The sequence below is a fragment of the Coloeus monedula genome (assembly GCF_965178545.1).
Source record: "Coloeus monedula genome assembly, chromosome: 3".
In the NCBI taxonomy this organism is placed as follows: Eukaryota; Metazoa; Chordata; class Aves; order Passeriformes; family Corvidae; genus Coloeus; species Coloeus monedula.
In genome coordinates, this window is record NC_138783.1 from 74,300,541 (window position 1) to 74,320,485 (window position 19,945).

Consider the following 19,945-nt stretch of genomic DNA (forward strand, 5'->3'; position numbering starts at 1 on the left):
TCTTCATTTAGTTATCTACAATAGATTTGGTAATAAAATGCATTCTTTTTTTATTTTTTTCTTTTTTATTGTTGTTTTGGCTACTGTACAAAGAATGAACTTTGTTTAGTGTTTAAATTCTTAAAACGACACTACTCAAAATTACTTGAACTGATGATATACCAACTGTAAAAAAGGAAATAAATGGGGAAAAAGTAGAGTCACCTTCTAGTGCTGTTAGTTAGCTTGCTTTATCAAAGCTGCTTTGCTTTCTTCTCCTTATTGCATTTGGTTTCCCCTTTGTTGCTTTTCTCTTAACTGTGCATTTGAAAATCTTTTTTGTTGTAAGCTCACTGTTCTTTCAGCAGACAGCTGACATTAATAGCAACATCATACCATTCTGGGTATCATAATTCTCAAAATAAAGGAGTAGCAAAAGGAACTGCCAGCAGCCCTTTAGGTATCTCAACTTTGTATAGAGTACTTTGACAAGAAAAAAACACTTCTCCTCAGTGCTAATCTGATCAGAAAAAAAAAAAAAAAATCACTTTCAAGTTGTGTAATGGCTTCATGGATGTCAACATTATTTTATTATCTTGATAGCGAAACTTGGAAGATAATCACTCTACAAATGTTTTGTAATTCTTTTAATTTGTTTTGGGGCTTCACTGTTATTTTCATTATTATTGTCAGCGTTCCAAGCCTTGAAACTTTTAGGACATATGTTAGATCAGTACAATCATTATATACAATTATTTATAATACAACTTTCTGTTCTTAATTACATTTGTTTGAATATAAAACTTAGCAATAATTTGTGGGGTTTCATTGTGTTTGCATACCTTTGGTTTTATTTCTTTGACTGAGATTTATTCACTCTTGAAATTCTAACAAGTTTTCTCCTATGGAAGAGAAAAACAGCCAGAAACAAAGAAATAAAATATCACTTCCAAAGCTACCTGTGATATTTTTAGGCAAAGCAAAGCATTTGCAGTTTAATTAGCATAATGATCTTTAGTAAAAACCAGCAATATAGAGTTTGCAAGCTAGAGTGACAAGGTAGAATTGGGGATACATTTAGTAAGTTATAGCTTTATGTACGTAAAGTAATTTACATCTTTTGACATTGTTTTCTTCATTTCAAATAAATTAATAGAGTCACTTGGATTGCTACAAAATATTTGTACTGAAAGCATGGCTATTACAGCACTTAACATTCCATTTATCAAATTCTAGTCACCTTTTAATAAGAAGATCCATGAAGACAGGAGTGGTTATATGGAGAAAGCAAGGCTGGGCTTTCTTTAAAAATAAGACAAAATGTATCATTTACTACCTGTCAATTATGCCATCTTGAACCTAATTCATATTGTTATTTCTTTTTGACACTTCAAAGAGACTTTTTTCTTTTTTTCTGCTTTCTATATTAAAATTGACAGACTAGATATCCTGGAAAAAAAAGCAAGTTGTAGATATTGTCCTAGTGCCTGCTGCTGCTGCTGCAGTTGCTGCTGCAGTTTGGCTTTTAGCCAGCAGCACTTCTTGGAGGCTACACTGAAGTTGCGCAACATGGGCACCGTAAAATGATCTACTAAGTGGAATAAGTGGTCCACTAAGTGGACTTTTGGTCATCCTTAGGCATTCTGTGAAGGTAGGGTGAGGCCAGACTTCATCAGACTATGCAAAAATACTTTAAAACAAACTAGTAAAGCACCAAGACATGTTCTTCCAAACTGTGAAACACGGCATAACCTTATTAACAAAAGTTTCTACCTATTATCTTACAAAATCATAGCTAGAAAACTCCTAACTAAAAGAGAATACATGAGAAAAAATGAGTGCAGACAAAAAAAATCAGAAAATAAAGGGCAGGGGGAAAACGCAATAATTCTGCTAATATCATGGCAACCATCTTGGCATCATAACAGATATAATGATAATTTTGTCTGTGTGGTCACAGATTTACTTATCTTTTTTGGCGCTACTTATAACCTCAAATCTTATATTTGGTAAGCTATTTTCGTCTCTTCTGTTTTCTCAGCTATGTCTGTTTCTGTTTCAAATGTCTCAAAAGATAAGGCTTCAAGTAACTTATTTTACTGGAAACTGCTCTACAAGGTCAAATGGAAGGGGTGGAAAGGATATTCACTTATTAACAAGCTGCCTTCTAACATAGCTGATATATGAACATTGTTCAGGCAGTTAATTGTTAAAGAGATTAAAATTCTTTGAGTTCCACATATAATCAGTCCAAACTGCAGATTTACAACCTCGTTGAATATTCCATCTGCAAGGCTAAACTGGTACCTTTTATCTGTCATAGGGAGATGTTGCTTTTTTTAATGATAAGAAAATGCATTTGTAAACACTTTGAGACATTATTATCTCAAAGTCCAATTTCAGCCCCAAGTTGACTCAATATCCCCAGAGCAGCAAGAAGAATCAATATATTTGTGCAAACAAAACTGGAGAAAAATACAGATAAATAAAGATCAACACAGTATTTTTGTATAATAATAATAATGCATTAAAATTACTTTTGCAAAATAACTTCCTGAATACCTCTTTCAGAATTTAGATTAATTCCTTGGATCATCATCATTTGCTAAAATTAGGCTCAAACTTTTTATTTCTATATCTAATTGCAACATATTTTCTGTCTTGTTCTGCTGATGTTAATATTCTTAAATACTTTAATTTCCTATTTTGCATTTAACTATTCCAATGACTGTGTTGGATTAGCATAAATTCTAAGTGCATAATAAACCTACATTTTGTTTATTTATAGACTATAATTACCTCTTGCAAAACTGTGCAAAAAGATATTGGAAAGTAGAGCTATCTCTACGACCTATTAATTTTGAGGATATGGGAAGCTCAGAGCACTCCCACTCCTTCCTACTCATTACCCCTTTAGGCAGCCAAAATTCCATGTCCCACATGAACAAGTCAGTGATGAACTGAAATGTGATTCAATTTGGTACTTTAAAATAACTTTCTGCACATTCGATCATGATTTTTATAGAACTCTTAAGTGTTTCCAAAAATTTAGTAACAATAATGAGTCAACATATTAAGCAAAAAAGTAAGATGAAATAAAAAGAGATGTGTAAAATATGATGTAAAACTTAATTGCTTGAATTATTTTTCCTAAATATATCACTAATAAAGACATGATGCTATTGAAAAAAAAAATATTCAGCATGTATGAAATCCTAAGTAGGAATTTCTAGCTTTTACTTTACAGTGTAATTTGAAATGTTTTCTATGGAATCTAAGGATTCAGAAGAAGCAAAAAGGGAAATTTTTTTCTAAGAAAAAATTAAAATGTTACCATGATATACAATAAGGAATAACAATCTTATACAAGCATATAAACAGTGCAAAGAACTACTATTTATTCATGTATTGTTAAAGAATCCAAGGACTGAACATCAACAGCCTTAATCATCCTACTTCAGTGAGAGTTAGGCAGAATTCTAGTTCTAGTATGTTAATAAAATAGTCATAATTTCTTGAGAATCTTCATGTTTTAGTTCTTGTAATACAGAAAAAAAACAGCACAAACTTTAGAAGTTAAAGTTGCAAAATAATTTTTAAATATTTTGGAGTCAAGGAAGGCTCAGAAAGTTGCAAGACTAGAACAAGTCAACAGTATCATAGAAGGAGGTATTGTCCATTAAAAAAAAATATCAGGAAAAACTATTTATTGATCCTTTATGATCTAACTTACTATTCTATTGTTTTAAAAAGATATATATTTTTTGAGGAAAGGTGGTTTAAGACAGAAACTAAGAAGTAGATCAGTAGAAACCAAACTGTAGTGAATATATTTTAAAAGTTTTAAATAATATACTTCCAGAAAACAAAGACTGTAAGTGTAGAGTTACTTCAGATATTTAGTCAGCCCACGAGGTATTGCAGGTTCTCCAATCCTTCTTGCCAAACAAATAGTGGTCGTTAATGAACTTGTCAACATCTACTATGTGAAAACGTAATTAAGTCCTGTGAACAAAATGTTACCAAATTAAATAGTTATATTTAGCTGGGTGTCTTAAGTTAATGTCTTAATTATCCTGGAATATGACTCTCCCAGTAAATTGTTGTGTTTTGTAAATATAAATAGAAATGCTTTCAACACAGAAGCCACAGATTAGCCTTCTAACACTTACAATATTATTTCAGTAATATGCTTTGCAAACAGGCATCAGATGTTGTCGTGGTTTAAGCCCAGTTAGAAATCAAGCACCACACAGCCGCTCGCTCAATCCTTTCCTCTCTCCTCTCACCCTCTTGGGATGGGGAAGAGGATTGAAGTTTGTATGTTAAGATAAGAACAGTTTAATAATTGAAAATAAGGTCAAATACAATCATAATGGTAAATAATAATAATAATAATGATCATAAAAAGGAAACAAAGAAATAATAAAAAGGAAACAAGTGATGAGCAGTCCACCACCTGCTGACCGATGCCAGTCCCCACTTCCCGAACACAGGTTGGTCATGCTTATGGGTAACTTCCCCCAATTTCTATACTGTGCATGACCTTCTGTGGTGTGGAATATCCCTCTGGGCAGTTCAGGTCACCTGTCCCAACTATATTCCCTCCAGTTTCTTTTGTGTAGCTCCTCACTGGCAGAGCATGAGACAAGGAGGGAAAAAAAGTCCTTAGGTTAAACAAAACTTGGCAAAACACAAAACATCAGTACCATTCTCATTCCAAATCCAAAACACAAACAGCATTGCAACAAGTACTGAGAAGAAATTAACTCTGCCTTAGCTGTAACTAGAACAGATGTGTAACATGTTTTCTGGGTTCCAAAAGACTTGTATTTCCAAGGCTTCCCTTTTATTTAGCACCATCATAGCAAACGTAAGGCCAGAAGGCATTTCTAAGATTGGGCAGATTCCAAGTATATTTTATTAAAATTTACATTTGAGTCTGGTTTTGATTTCTCATTCGAGTCCAGCAACTTTGTCCAAGGCACTACTATAAGTCTGTGGCATAACCAGGATGTAAACATGCCATATTCCACAAGCTTTCCTAGTTCCAGCTTTATCACAAGTATGTCCCTTTGCTTTATTACATTGCAACTTTCTCCATGTCTGATTCAAAGTAGAATGTCAGAGGGAGGCATAAACTCTCTTTTCATAAAAGGCCTATCTGTTTCAATTAACTTCTACGAGCTCTGATATGATTGCAGTATGCGGGGATTACAGCCACGCTACAATCTAACGCAATAAGCAATGTTTCTTTCTTATATCCTCACTCCTCTGCTCTGACTGAAGTTGTGCAGGGATTTTTTTCCCCTTCTTGAATCTTTTATCCCAGAGGCACTACCCCTGTTGCTGATGGGCTCAGCCTTGGCCAGGAGCGGGTATGTCTCACAGCCGGCTGGCTCTGCTGGACACGGGGGCTCCTCACAGTAGCCACCCCTGCAACAAGCAGTGCCCCTCTCCTACCCTGCTGTTACCATAACTTTGCCATGTAAACCTAACACATAGGAAATGTAAAAGGTCTACCTCCTTCTAGAGCAAGGAGGAATCTGGGAAAGGTACCTCATGGTGCCTAGAAATTAGTAGATGCCTTCATGCAGAGAACAGAATGCCACTCTATGTGACTCATTTTGGAGTAGGCTCAGATGTCTAGGTTACATGCAGTCTGTTGTCATTCTACTGATCCTGGTGGGTGCTTGGACACTTGAGCTCACCGAGAGAGTCTTAAATTTGGTCTGCATGTAACCACTGAAGGTTACACATAGGTCGATTTCAAATACTTTTGGATGTTAGTATAGGCAACCTTTTAGAGGAGAGCTTCTCTGTCTTACCGTCCTTAGACCGCTTTCCCTTGTAAAAACTCACCAGAATGCTTCCCAAGGGTAGGATTCAGCTACTAATAGAGAGGTTTTTTTCTTTGGTTTTGGTGCTCTCCAGTGTTTCACCAGACCTCACTAGGATTAGATAAAAAGTCATGAGTCTGTCAAAAAATCAGTGTTGTATTTGTCAAACCTACGTGAATATCCTTGATAATCCAAGAGACCTCAAATGACACTAGACATCTGCATGTGGACAGCTGAATCCTGCCCTAACTTTCAGTCTTATCTCTTTGCTTCATTACTGTGGTATAATAAAATCCTTATATAATTTACATTGCTTTTATATATGTAAAAGGCCCTAAATTCACACCATGGTTTCATAAATGTGGATACAAAAATGCTGTTAGCAAGGATTTTCTTGGTTTTTTCTATGTCCGTGAGAGGCTTTTCTCTCTCACAGAAGATATTCACAGAGTTTATAAACCATGAACACCGGCAACCTTGTAGAACTTTGTTTATAGTACAGTAGGAAAATATTTTGACAATGGATGTTTTAGGATTTTAGCCAATCACCCCCAAGGGGTGGCTGATCCTTTGTCCAATTAGACTATGAAGAAAAAAGTCTATAAAAGAGTTTGTAAAATAATTAAATAAATCAATCTTGCTGCACAATTCCTGCCTGCTGGATCTTCTCCTCCTCCTCCCTATGGCTGCTGGACATGGTAATATTTATTACTGTAATACATAAACACTTTTAAATACTCACAATGGAAACTTAGGACAGTATGCTTTTTCTAATATTTTTAATAATAATAATAAAAATAATAATACATATCAATATTAAATATATATTTTTAATATTTTGAAAATATTACCAGTTGTCTAGTATTATTTATTATCTAGTCTTTATTAAAATATTCAGTGTTATCTAATGGAAATACAGGTAGTCTTACCAAGAAGAGCATATTCCCATTGATAAACAGCCATAAAAGAATAAAGAGTTTTTCACTTTTAGGCAAAATACTCTGTGTTCTCTAGAAGAATTAGCCTAATGAACTTTTTTTCTTGCATTTTAATAAGCAATGGGACATACTGAGCAAATAATCATGAGTAAGGAAAAAATCTCAACAAAACAATGAACTGGTCTCGTTTAATTTAAAGAAGCAACTAATCAAATGACCTGTGAAAAACACATACTAAATAATGCTATTGAGGAAGCTAGTTAGAAATGTTCAATTTATTTCCATAAAAGTAAAAGAAGAAAGAATCGTCTAGAAAAATGGACATGAAATCTGCTAAATGCAAGTAAAATTCATAATTTTTATGGTAGAATTTATCACTCTAATAATAACTAATATCTTTTCAGGATTGAAAAGATTTTGTAGGGACTGCAGGCATACTACAATTAAATTTTAAAAAAGAAAACAGCTGCAATTTCATTTCAAAAGCTCCTTTTCAAATAAGATATTAACATATGCCAAACATGGCAAGAATGTCCCCAGGAGATATAGGCACCCTTACACAGTGATAGTGAATAATGCTCCCTCACACTCCTTCCACTTGAGAAGGTGAACTTTTATTCTACCATGAATATGCCAGGCTGAAATCTGTAAGTAGTGTGGTAGCTGCCATTAATTGTTATCAGCTTTATAGCAAAACGTTTCAGCCTTACTGTCAGCAGAATCAGGGACGAGCTGATTCTCAGGAGGCTAACTTTTTTGATTTACATGTACTGTACTCTGCCTAAAGAAAAAAAAAATCAATCTTTTATTACTTTTATGCCTGGTAATACTTAGTAGAATGCATTTTACTCCATACTGTGATGCACTATAAGTTTTCAGAGAATAGTCCCAGCTGCTCAGGGTATAAAAAGCCCACTTATACTGTGGTGCAACCAAAAAAAACTTTTTGTATTTTAAAATAGCAGAAGGGAAAAAACCCCTTCAAAATTAAAAAAAAAAAAAAAAAAAATCTGCAGAATAACTTCAAAAACTATTTTGAACTAGCATGCCAATGGGAAATGGAATTTTCATTGATTTGCTACTTTTATCAGCCTGAACTGGTGATTAACCAGTGTTTGTAGCATACCTTCCATGACAAAATTTTTCAGCTTTTTGGGAATTCTGATTTAATAAGAGAAATAAATATTTTTACAATGCTTTTTACTTTTAAATTTTGCATTTTATATTCTCCAGAAATACTTTTCTAATGCACTCCTTAGATAATAATTTTTAGATGTTTTCATCCCATTTTAAGTTGATTTCTCATCTCATTAGCAACAACTGTTTCGCCATAAAGTGGGCAAGGATGAGCAACAAGTGTGTATTTTTGAAGTTTAGTTATTATTGGTATTACTATTTTTTTATGAGTAGAAAAATAATAAGAAATTAAAACATAAGTTTAGTACTTCCATTTAAATTTCTTTTGATCAGGTTTCTCGGAGAAAACCCCAAGCGTTTTTAAACATTTGATACTAAGACTACGGAAAGTGTCATGTCATGAGCTGCTCTGAGAAACTGTGATGAAAGAGTAGTAGACTTGCAACTCAGAACCTTCCTTTGACTAAAACTAGTAAATGTATAGTAAAAATTAAGAGAAAGTGTATCTAACTTGCTGACAGGTGCCATCTTTAAGAGTGTTTCCAAATAATATGACGTCTTAAATCTAAATAGGGAGAGAACAATAACTGAGAAAAAACTGACTGCTGTATAAAATATCAGGAATTTTATTACTAATTTTTTTTTTTCCTGGCAAAAACAATCCTGACATAGAAAGGTGCTGCAGTACATGCAAATAAGTTGATCAGTCTAGACAACCAGGTTATCTGGTAAAACATACCAAGCTGCATGTTTACCCTACAGTATAGATGCAGCCTAAGCTATCTACCATTAGCTATAATAAATCCCTGTAGTCAATGAGGAAGAAATGGTCATTTTTTAACTCAGCTTACTTTTTTTTTTTACTTTTAGAGTTGTAGTACTTTCTTACTTATTTGATGTTGTCTCCTTGCTTCAGTCATTCTCAGGATTCTCTGCTTCTCAACTAAATTTCAGATTACCAAGTTCAGTCTGATTTGCCCATAATGAAATAAAGGGGATTGTACAGAAAATTAATTGGGGACATTCAATTTTAAAATAGACAATATTTTATTCCAATTTATCTTGTCCTCACAACTTACTATTAAAGCTTTTGAGCCATCATGAATAACACCTGGGAATAAGTAGTTCAAAAATTCTAGGACATGGAAAAATTTCAGTGGCCACATGTGCACATACACAAATATTTTCAAATACGATGTTAATGAAGTAAAGGTCAAGTCCTATAAAACTTCTCAGGTGACCGTCTGATTATTTTGTTATTCAGGCCAGCGTGAGATCCTCGAATTAACTTCTTGGATGCTGCCTTATACAGTGGCTATATTTGCCCCACACATGCCTACAACTCTAATATTCTAATTGTGGGTATGCACAACATCTCTAAAATGACAAGTTTAGAATATTTTTTAGCTCTTTTGAATAAATTAAATAAAAAGACAGTCAACAGGCTTCTTTACCTGCTATATCATGTATCTAGGCTCTGCAAACATGCCCTAAGTATGCTGCCAGCATGCTGCAATGAAAATATAAACTTGTAGCAAACCATGTTCAGTTAAAAACAGACAGTGCCTTATTGGAGTAGACTGTCCACACGCTCAGTGTCCAAAGAGGCTTTAATTGCCCTGATTGAACTCAGTGTGAGACCTTTACCCACTCCAATGATAGTCATGATGTGAAATTCAATTTCTTATAACCTGAGGTGCCCAGCTTAGTTGCAAATAGCTACATTTGAGTTGATTCATCTAGCTTTTTTAATAATCAGAAAAAGTCTGGAGTATGATTCAGTTGCTTAAACACAATGCTTTGTGTCATTTAAGATGTCCCGGAAGATTCCAGAGTTTCTTTCTGCTTCTGAAAGGCATGAGACCACTGTAAATCCTGTGATAGCTACTGTCTCTGTGCAGATGCATGGAGTAACTTACAGAATTGGAACTTGTATTGCACATTACTGAAGCATGCCAAATCCTGTTCTAGATGTTTGGCAAAATGTGTACCTTTTTATCATGGCTTTAAGTGTTTGTTTTCCATGAGAAATTAAAATATTTACCCCCTAGGTGGCCAGTCTATGACATGGAAACATGCCTACAGTTTCTTCAATTAGTTCATTTGCCCTATCTTTTTAATTGCAAAGAGGTCAAGATGTCAGGTAAAAAAAAAAAAAAAAAAAAATTCTATTTCCCTTGTGTTCTTGTCTTAAATAATTTTGGTAGTTATTCTCAGCACAAAACTGCTGTGTTTTAAATAATCCTGTCATATCATGTATCACACGGGTATCTTTCATGCTTAAATGCAAATTCACATGTACTTCAAAGGTCAGTATTAAGATATGAACTTGTGAGAATTTGTATTAATACCTTCTTAGAGATATCTTCTGGTCCAGACTTAAGTGGTAGAACAAAGCCTTTACCCTGTACAAGCCTCACACTCTGTTGCCTGACATTTAGGTCCCTCTTATCAAAGGCAAGACCTGTGAACTGGACTCCCTAAAAGTTCATTTTGTCTATGTCTGACTGCTTTAAGTGTTATTTTAACCACCAATACAAATAATACCTTAAAACAATCAACTGGACACTGTACAGTTGTTTCTAGGCTTTTAAAGGTCTAGATTTTACAGCAGAAGAAAATTACTTGCATCTTGCTGCTACACTGAGTTGGATTTCAGACATCCCATGAACATTGCTGGACTGCATCCCACTTGGCATGGACTCTGGAGACTGGTCAAAGTGGACCAGGACACATACTGCCTTTATGTGTCTGTATTTTCTAAATTGCTATAGAAATTTTAGCCACTCTGGGGCTGGAAGTCTTGTGAAAACATTTTCTCTTTGAGGTACAGTGTATAACTTGTTTCAAACTGAGACAGAAATACAAGGAGAAAATTGCATCTAGCAACGTGTTGCCACTTTAGAAACCCTGAAGTGTAGTTTGATTTAGGCCCATCTATACTAAAATGCATCCATACTAAATGCATTAAGAAGGTAGATTTAGCTTTTTTTATTATTTTATTTTTTTACTTGAAGCAGATTGAATTTATTCTAGTGGTTCAGGTAAAGGTGAAGATGAAAACAAAAAGTGATTTAGGAAAACAGTTCAAAAATTATCTGTATGATAAGTAGAATTCCAAAAGAATTTGTTTACATTCTGAATTCTTTGGGATCAAAAAAAGTATCTGTAACATTAAATAAACAGTTGACAAACATTTAAAAGTTTTATTCCTTTTTCAACCAATACCTTTTTTAATAAATCCACGTACTAAGAGAAGGGAATAATTTTTCTGTTTCTCTTCCTGGACTGAATGTCTTATTCAGACAACACATTGCCAATTAACAGATTCAGATAGCAATATTCATATCTAGAGAGGCAAAGCAAGTTACAGAACATTAACCAGGGAAAGCTATAGAATGTGACCCAGTGTACATAATTTCAGAAATAAAAGTCGAAATATTTGTTGCTGAATTGCCAAATACTTTTAGATGGCGATTTCAGTTATCTGGAGCTGTTATTCCACAACTAATTAGCCTCTGCAGTAAAAAGAACACAGTTTTCTTCTGCCAAATACAGTGTTCCTGCAGCATCTGATGGTATTGACATTACCAATTACACACCATCCTAACACACTTGGAATTCACCCATATGTCCAGTAGGCCTCTGTTATACTTGCACAAATAAATAATTAACCAGGACTGCATCATTTTCAATAAAGTTCTCTTTCTTTTCCAAACAGAAAGCAGTAAAGATATGTCAAAGTTTATTCTACAGTGTATTCTTTGAAATGACACAAAAAAATGTTCAGATTATTTTGACAGAAGTGTTTCTCTGTCTATTTTTAACACTGTAGACACTGTTTTTACTACTAGGTCTGAGTTTTAGGATTCCTCTATGGAGCAGATAATGTTTTGACATTTACAATATTGTAATCAGTCTGCATCTTATTGAATTAAAGTGGTTGGGTATTAGTCAAGTTCGAAGAAGATCAACAAAGCTGGTGAAGGGTCTGGTATACAGGTTTCATGACGAGTAGTAGAGGGAGGGAGATGTTTTTTAGCCTGGAGAAAAGTAGGCTCAGGGGGGACCTGATCACTCTGCACCACTACCTGAAGGGAGGCTGTAGCAAGGCGGGGGTCAGTGTCTTCTCCCAGGTAACAAGTGACAGAATGAGAAGAAATTATCTCAGGACATCTATTCCGGACCCAATTAATTGTACTATTCTATTCTATAATTCTTTTTATTATTCTAACATCTTAGAAATATGAGTAAAATCACAGTATTATATCAGAACTTACAATATCTTTATTCTTAATATTAACCCTTAAAGTAATATTTGAAGAAATATACCTTTTTTCTTTCATTTTTTCCCTTTTTTGCTTTATCCAAAGTAAATCCAAGACCTGTATGCCTATGATGGAGTTCAAATCCCAGACACAAAAATAAATTCGTGTTCAAAATGAACACTCATCTCTATTCTAAACATAAAATTCTGATCATCCCAACCACTGTAATATAAAGAGAGAAACTAGTGAACTTCACTTTTTTTTGTTTAAAATCCAAATGTAGATTATGTGCTCGATACTTATTCTTTTAAAATACATTTTAAAATATTTTATTTTTAATTACAAACTTAAATATGTAACAGTAGAGGTAAAGAAATATGAAGTCCTATGAATGTTAAAAAAGTGAAGTATTTTTACCTCATTTTTTTTATTTTTATGATCATGATAGTGATTTCATTTAAAGTTTCATAGGTTAACCTTGGCTTACTGAATTTATTGTGAAAAAGTAGAAATTCCACACTTCACCTTAAATTTTTTCTACTAAACATAACAGTTCTGTCAGCATGACTGCTTGTAGGATAGCCTGAATTCCAGAATGATTCCCTGAAATCCATCTTTGTTATCTGGTAGTGCTGAAAAATCTTGTGTTTTCATTTGTTCCTGAGTGTCTGTGTATGGCTGTCTACATTTTACAAAGATCAGAATTTCAAGCTTTAGCATTTTTTTGTTCTATGACAATTGGGAATTTGAATGTAAGAATAACATTTCACATTGGTAGATGTGAAATTTTTTAACAAAGCTGCCAAGGATGACTAAATTAAGTAAAATCAGAGTGAAATCTTGCAGTTCAAGTGATGTATAGCTATAGATAAGATGTGTCTGTATAAAATTTCATCAGTTATTTTAACAGGGCAAGGCAATATTCAGAGCAGATGTCATTCTATGAAGCTTTGCACCACAAAAAAGATTGCAGAATTCTAAAAGTGGCATAGAGACATTCAGTCTTTTGAAAAGTGACTGTCTTGTTCCTCTCTCTTTGTTGGCTTACTTTTTTTTTTTTTTTTTTTTGTACAGCTTTAAACTGTTTGCATCTCAACCCACAAGTTTTCTCACTTTTACCCGTCTGATTCTCCCTCCCTTCCATTGTGGGCGGTACTGAGTGAGCACTTGTGTGGTGCTTAGTTATTGGCCGTGGTTACACCACTACACGTGCAAAGCAAAGAAATTGATTACTCCAGAGATCCATTTAGATTTAAGGGTCAGCAACCTGAATTAGAACAGGGGAAGCTAGCAACAAGCAAGAGTGTGTTGAAATGGTCAGCTCAAACACTTCTTTGCAATGAGAAAGGATAATCTGCTTTCATTGCTAAACACAACTACCAATAACTAACATTTGAGAGTCTCACCCTTTTGATAGCAGATGCATATTATCTGCATTCATACGGCAGCATAAATAAATTATTTTGTTTCAATTTCTTGAACAGTTCAAAGCTATGTGGCATGCATATATCTTTTTTTAGTCTTTGAACTTTTTTGAAAGCTATTTTAGACTGTCATTATCTTTCCCTGTCAAAACTGTCAAATTGCATTAAAAATGAAGGAACATGTTTCCTTAGAAATGTGGTACTTGTTGTTATGAAAAGGAACAACTTGACCTTACTAATGAGTCAGTGAGAGCATTAGCAAAGTGTTTTGAGATATGGAAATGTACAGAATGTTTGTTATGACCTTTTCAGACTCCAAGTTCATATTATTGATTGAGATCACAAATCAAGAAATACGGAAATTTAATAAAAGTAAAAGAAGAATTGTATATGTAGCTGAAGTTTTAAATAAAGCAAATTGCTTAACCAGCTAAGGTCACCACCTATCTATCTGTATTTGATGAAATGCTAAGCTAACTTTCAGTAGTGAACCACCTGAGTAAATGCTTTTTCAGTTTGCTTCACTACTGGAGTTCCCCTACATTATTAGTGGAAAGCAGAGATATGATTAAGACCTGAAAAGAGGAAATTTTATTTTCTTCTTCCAGTCTATATCTAGAAAAGTCATAGAAAGGGCATAGAGTTATTTGGTTTAGTATGCTATAAAATACATTTTTAATGGAAAAAAAAATGAAGAGCATGTCCCTATATTGCTTTGCCTTTTTAGACAATGGAGTCTAGTTCATCCTTTAGCAGATGTCAAATAGGCAAGATTTTTATCTGAAGCTTAGCTTTTATTCCATTTTAGACTCATAGAAAGACAAGTAATTAATCATATAAAAATTAATTTCCAGTCTTTTTGTCTCAGCAGTAAAGAATTAATGACTGAGCGTGGTCTTTTAAAACAGATCATGAGCAAGAAAAGTGTTTTACATATGGTGTATATTAAAGAGTATATGTATATGTTGATATACATACAGACAGACATATATAACACATTATAGAGTATGTTTTATATATATATACATACACACCTATATGTTGTTGGGCAGACCATAACTCTGAGAGTAATATCATAGAATCATTAAGGTTGGAAAAGGCCTTTAAGATCATGCAAAGAAAAAGAAAAAACATGTCATGTTATTAAACTTTAAAAGAAGTTGCTGCTCTGTCTTTTAGACCAGGTATGAGAAAAAGAAATGGGAGAGGAGTGACTCTTTTCAGAGCTGTAGCTGAGGTAATACAATGTAGTCACCCGTATTAAGCCTTAATTTGCAAGGTGAAAATGCTCCTGTTGAAGCCTGTGTAAAATACACTGGGCATCTGCAGGAGTGGAGTGGAGTGGAGCTGTTCTCATTCACTGTGTGATTTATACTGAATAAAGAATGACTCTTCAAATCTGCCATATATTCCTCTTTGAAGTTCTGACATGCATAACTCTAGGATGATGGATAGTCCATTGGCTATGGTTGAACACATTGACAGGGGAAGAAATGCCAAGACAAATTTCAAAAGTGTGTCTCCAGTTAGTCTCCTGAGACAAGATCTTGTTCTGAAATTCCATCTTTCTTTTACAATTTTATTTTGTAATAAAATAATTTTATGTTTGTGTATTAAACTGCCAGCATCCCAAAACCAAAATTCCAGATATAATAAAACAATTAACAGACTGCAGGCACGTAAAATATGTTTTATCTGTGTTTTTCTGCCCCAAATACTAAAAAGTATTTTGTAAGCTTGCTAGTCACTGCTTAAGTGTCAGTTCCCTGAAGGAGAGTTTGCAGAGCTGTATGTACTACAGTAAGCTCAGAGCTGTTGGAAAATTGATAGGAAATTTTCTGAGGACTTCAGCCCCCAAAGGAATTTGTTTTCAAGAGCAAGTATTGTGTATCTCCTTGTGACAGGGATGGTCATAATGGATCCTCAAAGCAAATTTTGGGGGAGACAGATAACAACACAATAGCCAAGGTCCAATAGGAGCAATGAGCCTACCTAACCATAATGCTGGACAAGGTCTGACTCAAGTCACATATGGAAGAAACTATCATCATTAGTTGGTATGCAAATATGACTATAAATTAATTCTCTTATTCCATAACCAGTGGACGTCCCAGGGCCCACTGAGCTTCCCTGCACAGCTGCAGGCTGCATGACAGGATTTCTCCCTGAGCAGGGACACCTCTCAAGGTTACTCTCTGAGGAGCCACTTCTTAGTCACAAGCAAAAAGCAAAACTTTACTCAATTTACAAAAAAACTGCACCATGATTTTAGTGCAGCTCTCTTTCCCTTTTTCTACTTTCCTCCTTTTTCCTAATATTAGATTATAAATCATAGAAATAATTTTTATTTTTAAAATGCAAACTTCATTAGAAAAACAAAGTGGTTGAGAGAGACAATATCATAACAAAGGCCATAAAGAATGTTTAGCTACAAACAAGATTTTTGTTCTCTGAATTCAAAACTCATTTGTTTTTTTTCCCTTGATTCTGACCACTTGTTGAATTTTCTGACATTGCTGAGGCATCAGCTGTTTTCTTGCTTATTTGTGCTACAAGTGTATAACTACAGATTTTCAGGCAGTGATTACAGTACTCTACTGCCTAACTGTGATGAATAATCAGTGCATTCACTGTAGTTCTGACTGAGAACCAGAAAGCATACTGTGAAAATATTGCTCTTTTTTTTATATATCTATTTTTTATATATATTTTTGAAGAAAACTAACCTTCTCAGACTGGAAATGGCAACTACTTGAAACCTGCAAATAGAGCAGCCATTTTGGTGTACAGCATTAAGACTTGATTCTAAGACTCAAGTTAGTTCTCAAAAAAATTCTTCATAACTATGACTGTTTTGAAAGATAAAATTTTGTCTTGCAAAATTAGAACATTTCTGTTCTTTGTATAATTACTGTGGAAAAGATATGCTGGACCAAATTATTTATAATACCAGAACTAGGTCTTGTACTCAAAAGCAAACCTTTCTCATAGAAGGCCTCATTAGGTCATGCATATCAAAACAACAACAAAAAAAACCAAAACACAAATTGTAAGACTGCATAAAGCCGTATTTCTGAATTAAAATGTATGTAAAATTTTGACTTAAGTAAGCAAGAATAGAATCAAGAATGGACAGAGGTGTATATCTACCTGTATAATGTTTTCCTTCTCATTACCCTGGAAAAGAAAAAAAACTTCTGGATTTAAAACAGATCTGAAAGAGGTTAAAAGGTATTAGAGAAAAATAATTTTCTACGGTTTTATACTGAACAGCTTGCCAACAAGGAGATAGGCAAGTTTACTTCCAATACCTTTTCAATTTTTTTTACTTATTTTAGAAGTTGATTATGTTGATGTATACTGCAAAAGAATGTTGGAAGTTTACAGAGAGATAACTCAAAATTAGGTTATTGTCACACAGACAAGTTTTACAGCTTGAAATTTTATTGTAGTTAATTTTCCTCATGTAAAGAGCATTCTTAAAGCCAGGCTGACTATTTATGGAAAGTAACATGTACAAGAAATAGCTTTCAACATTTTGTTGAAAAGCTGAAAAGATCAGTGCAAGTTTCTAAATCAAAATCATTATTCAAAAAAATCACTAATTTGTTATGCTATATGGAGGTGCCTTTTTTTTAGGGTTATGCCAATGACTTAGCTAGGTTGTGATACAGAAACATCTCTGATGAAATAAATAAGGAACAGTTGGAAATAGTGTCAGAAAAGAAGATGAGGTGGTTTCTATTGACAAATAGAAGTCCTTCTAGAAATGCCTTTTTCGCAGACATTTTAAATCAGACATTGATAATGATAGAATATTAGATAATGTTTAAAAAAAAAAGGAGAGTTCTAGAGTCTGGCTTCTGGTTCTGCCTGAGGCATAGAGTCATTGATTCTTTAGTCCAAAACACTTGCTGGAACATAAGCAAGAACTCAGAAATGAGAACTAAGAGTTACCAGCCTAATGCACAAGCAAGTATGATTCCATATTATTAGCCACCACTTCTCAAAAGAAAGGAATTCTAGTATCAAACTTCACTGGTAAAATGACAAGGAACAGCATGACATGCTAAATCCTGATGCCAGATCAGAAAAATCATGAGATTCAAACTCTAAACACATGCAGGCAAAGAACTAAAACACTGAGGCAAGTGCAGTCAAAAAGAAACAAAGATATGTCAAACACTTTACCTGTTGGCAGGTGTCCTTGAGTGGTTCACAATGGCTCTTTACTATTCATTCTAAGTGATTGATCACCTAAGTCACAATAGTTTCTGCAACCCTCTTTTGGATTAATGAAATAATTCAAATAGAAGAAACAAAGAATAATGAATAGTAAATAAACTCCAAACTTTGCTTTAAAGACCATGAGGTGATTAAATTCCTTCCTCCAACTGGCATAAGCAATGTGATGAAGGTCACGCAGAAAACCTGTGACAAACTGGGACTGCTGATTAATCTTCAGCTAAAAACTGTTTTATATTTTATATAATTGCATGTCACCAGTTGGAAACTGTGGCATGAAAACTGTGTACATCTTTTGATACAGAAGTGTAAAATAAAATTGTTTTTGTTAAGCTTGTTAAGCCTTCTAGTGTGGAAAACAGGTGCAGCAAAATACCAAAACCTGAAGATTACTGCCAAAATTCCACATGTATTTTACTTATGATATCTTGTTTTTTGGAAGACAAGTTATTTATTGCAGCTTTCAAAATTATTTACACAAAAGAGAATAATGAGCAAAATTTAGTTTTAATGCCATGTAACTATACAATTTGGTTATTATTTAAATTATTGGGTTGCTAAAGGGAATTTAATTGTCAAATTTAGCTGAGTAAAGTGATATGTACAAAACTGAGTAGCTCTCCTTTTTACTGTGCAATGCCTCAAACACTTTAGGCCTGAAAGATTTGTCATTTCCTGTCAAACAAATAGATCACATATTATCACTTCATACTATATTTGTATCTTTTACTACTATGTTGGAAATTCCTCCTTGCTATAAAAAAGGAAAGTTCCTTGGAAATATTGAAATAATAGATCAACTGATTAGTATCTTTTATATAAAATCATGGTTGCTGTTTAAAGATGTACTTAGGCTTCAACAAAATATATTTGTGTTATATAGAAGTCATTACTAATAGAGAAAATACAGTGACTATATATAGAGAGAGTATGATAATTTTCTTGTCCTTTAGCTCTCTCCTGTGCTTTTTAAATGTATACACAAAACTCAGGACACAGAATCAGAAAAAAAGTTAAGCTCATTTGGGGGGAAAGTTAATGGATATAATTAAGCATTTCTACAGACCTTTACTGCCTCATAGCTCTCCTGCTTTTACATTCCTAATTAGTTAAATTTAATATACTTTGAAAGCAACTCAGATGTTTCTTTATTTTCCTGTATAAATGTAGTGTGTACACTAAACTGTACAGGTAATCAATTAATAAAGACAACTGTAACTGGATAAATAAGAATGGCAGCTTGTATAATTTTGGATCTATAGCTTTTAAGCAATCATAGGGGAGAATTATTTTTTTTGCTCATATTGTTTTAGATGATTATTTACATTTTTTAGTTTGAAGGTTAGATATGCTTCTGAAATGTAGCTATTTGAATTAACAATATTTATTTTTAAAATATATTTTAAAAAACTCACACTGTTGAGAAGTGTGCACATCTGCCCTTATAGTAGAGGTGGACCTTTGTGAACTTCTCTGTGCACCTCAGTCTTTGTATTTCACTCTTCACTTACCAACTTTAGGTTATGAAAGATCATGTCCATCACTTCCAAGAGCTATATATTAAATGACTTAAACAAAATTATGTGACATTCAATTATATACTCCCACATACCCTCAGGAATCACCACAGCTACCACAAAGTCATAACAGTTGATGTCATTTATGAGGGAGTATGGCAAAAGTGGAAATCAGGAGAGCACTTCACAGCAATTTCATTCAACAGACTGTCAGTTAATGTGGAGAACAAGTATTCAGGGAGGTACAAAATGCACCTGGGAGCTAGATGTGTTGCTCTTGCATTGTTTGGGTTTTTCAGTTGTTACTGCAGAGTAACAACAAACAAAAATTTGCATGCATTAACAAGAAGGGAAAATAAGTCTCATCTTTTGAAATAAATAAATAAATGACTATTCCCTGAGCACAGAATTTTTTTCCTGTGATTTCTTTTTTGCAGGATACAGAATACAAATTTATTAATACCATGATTACAGATCACCAGCAAAAGATGCACAGTCAATTTATAAACTTCCTGGAATTAGAGATTAAGAAACTTTACTTTATGCAACTGTATAGAACATCTAGTAGTCTGAAAGCTCTGGGATAAAATATGTTTG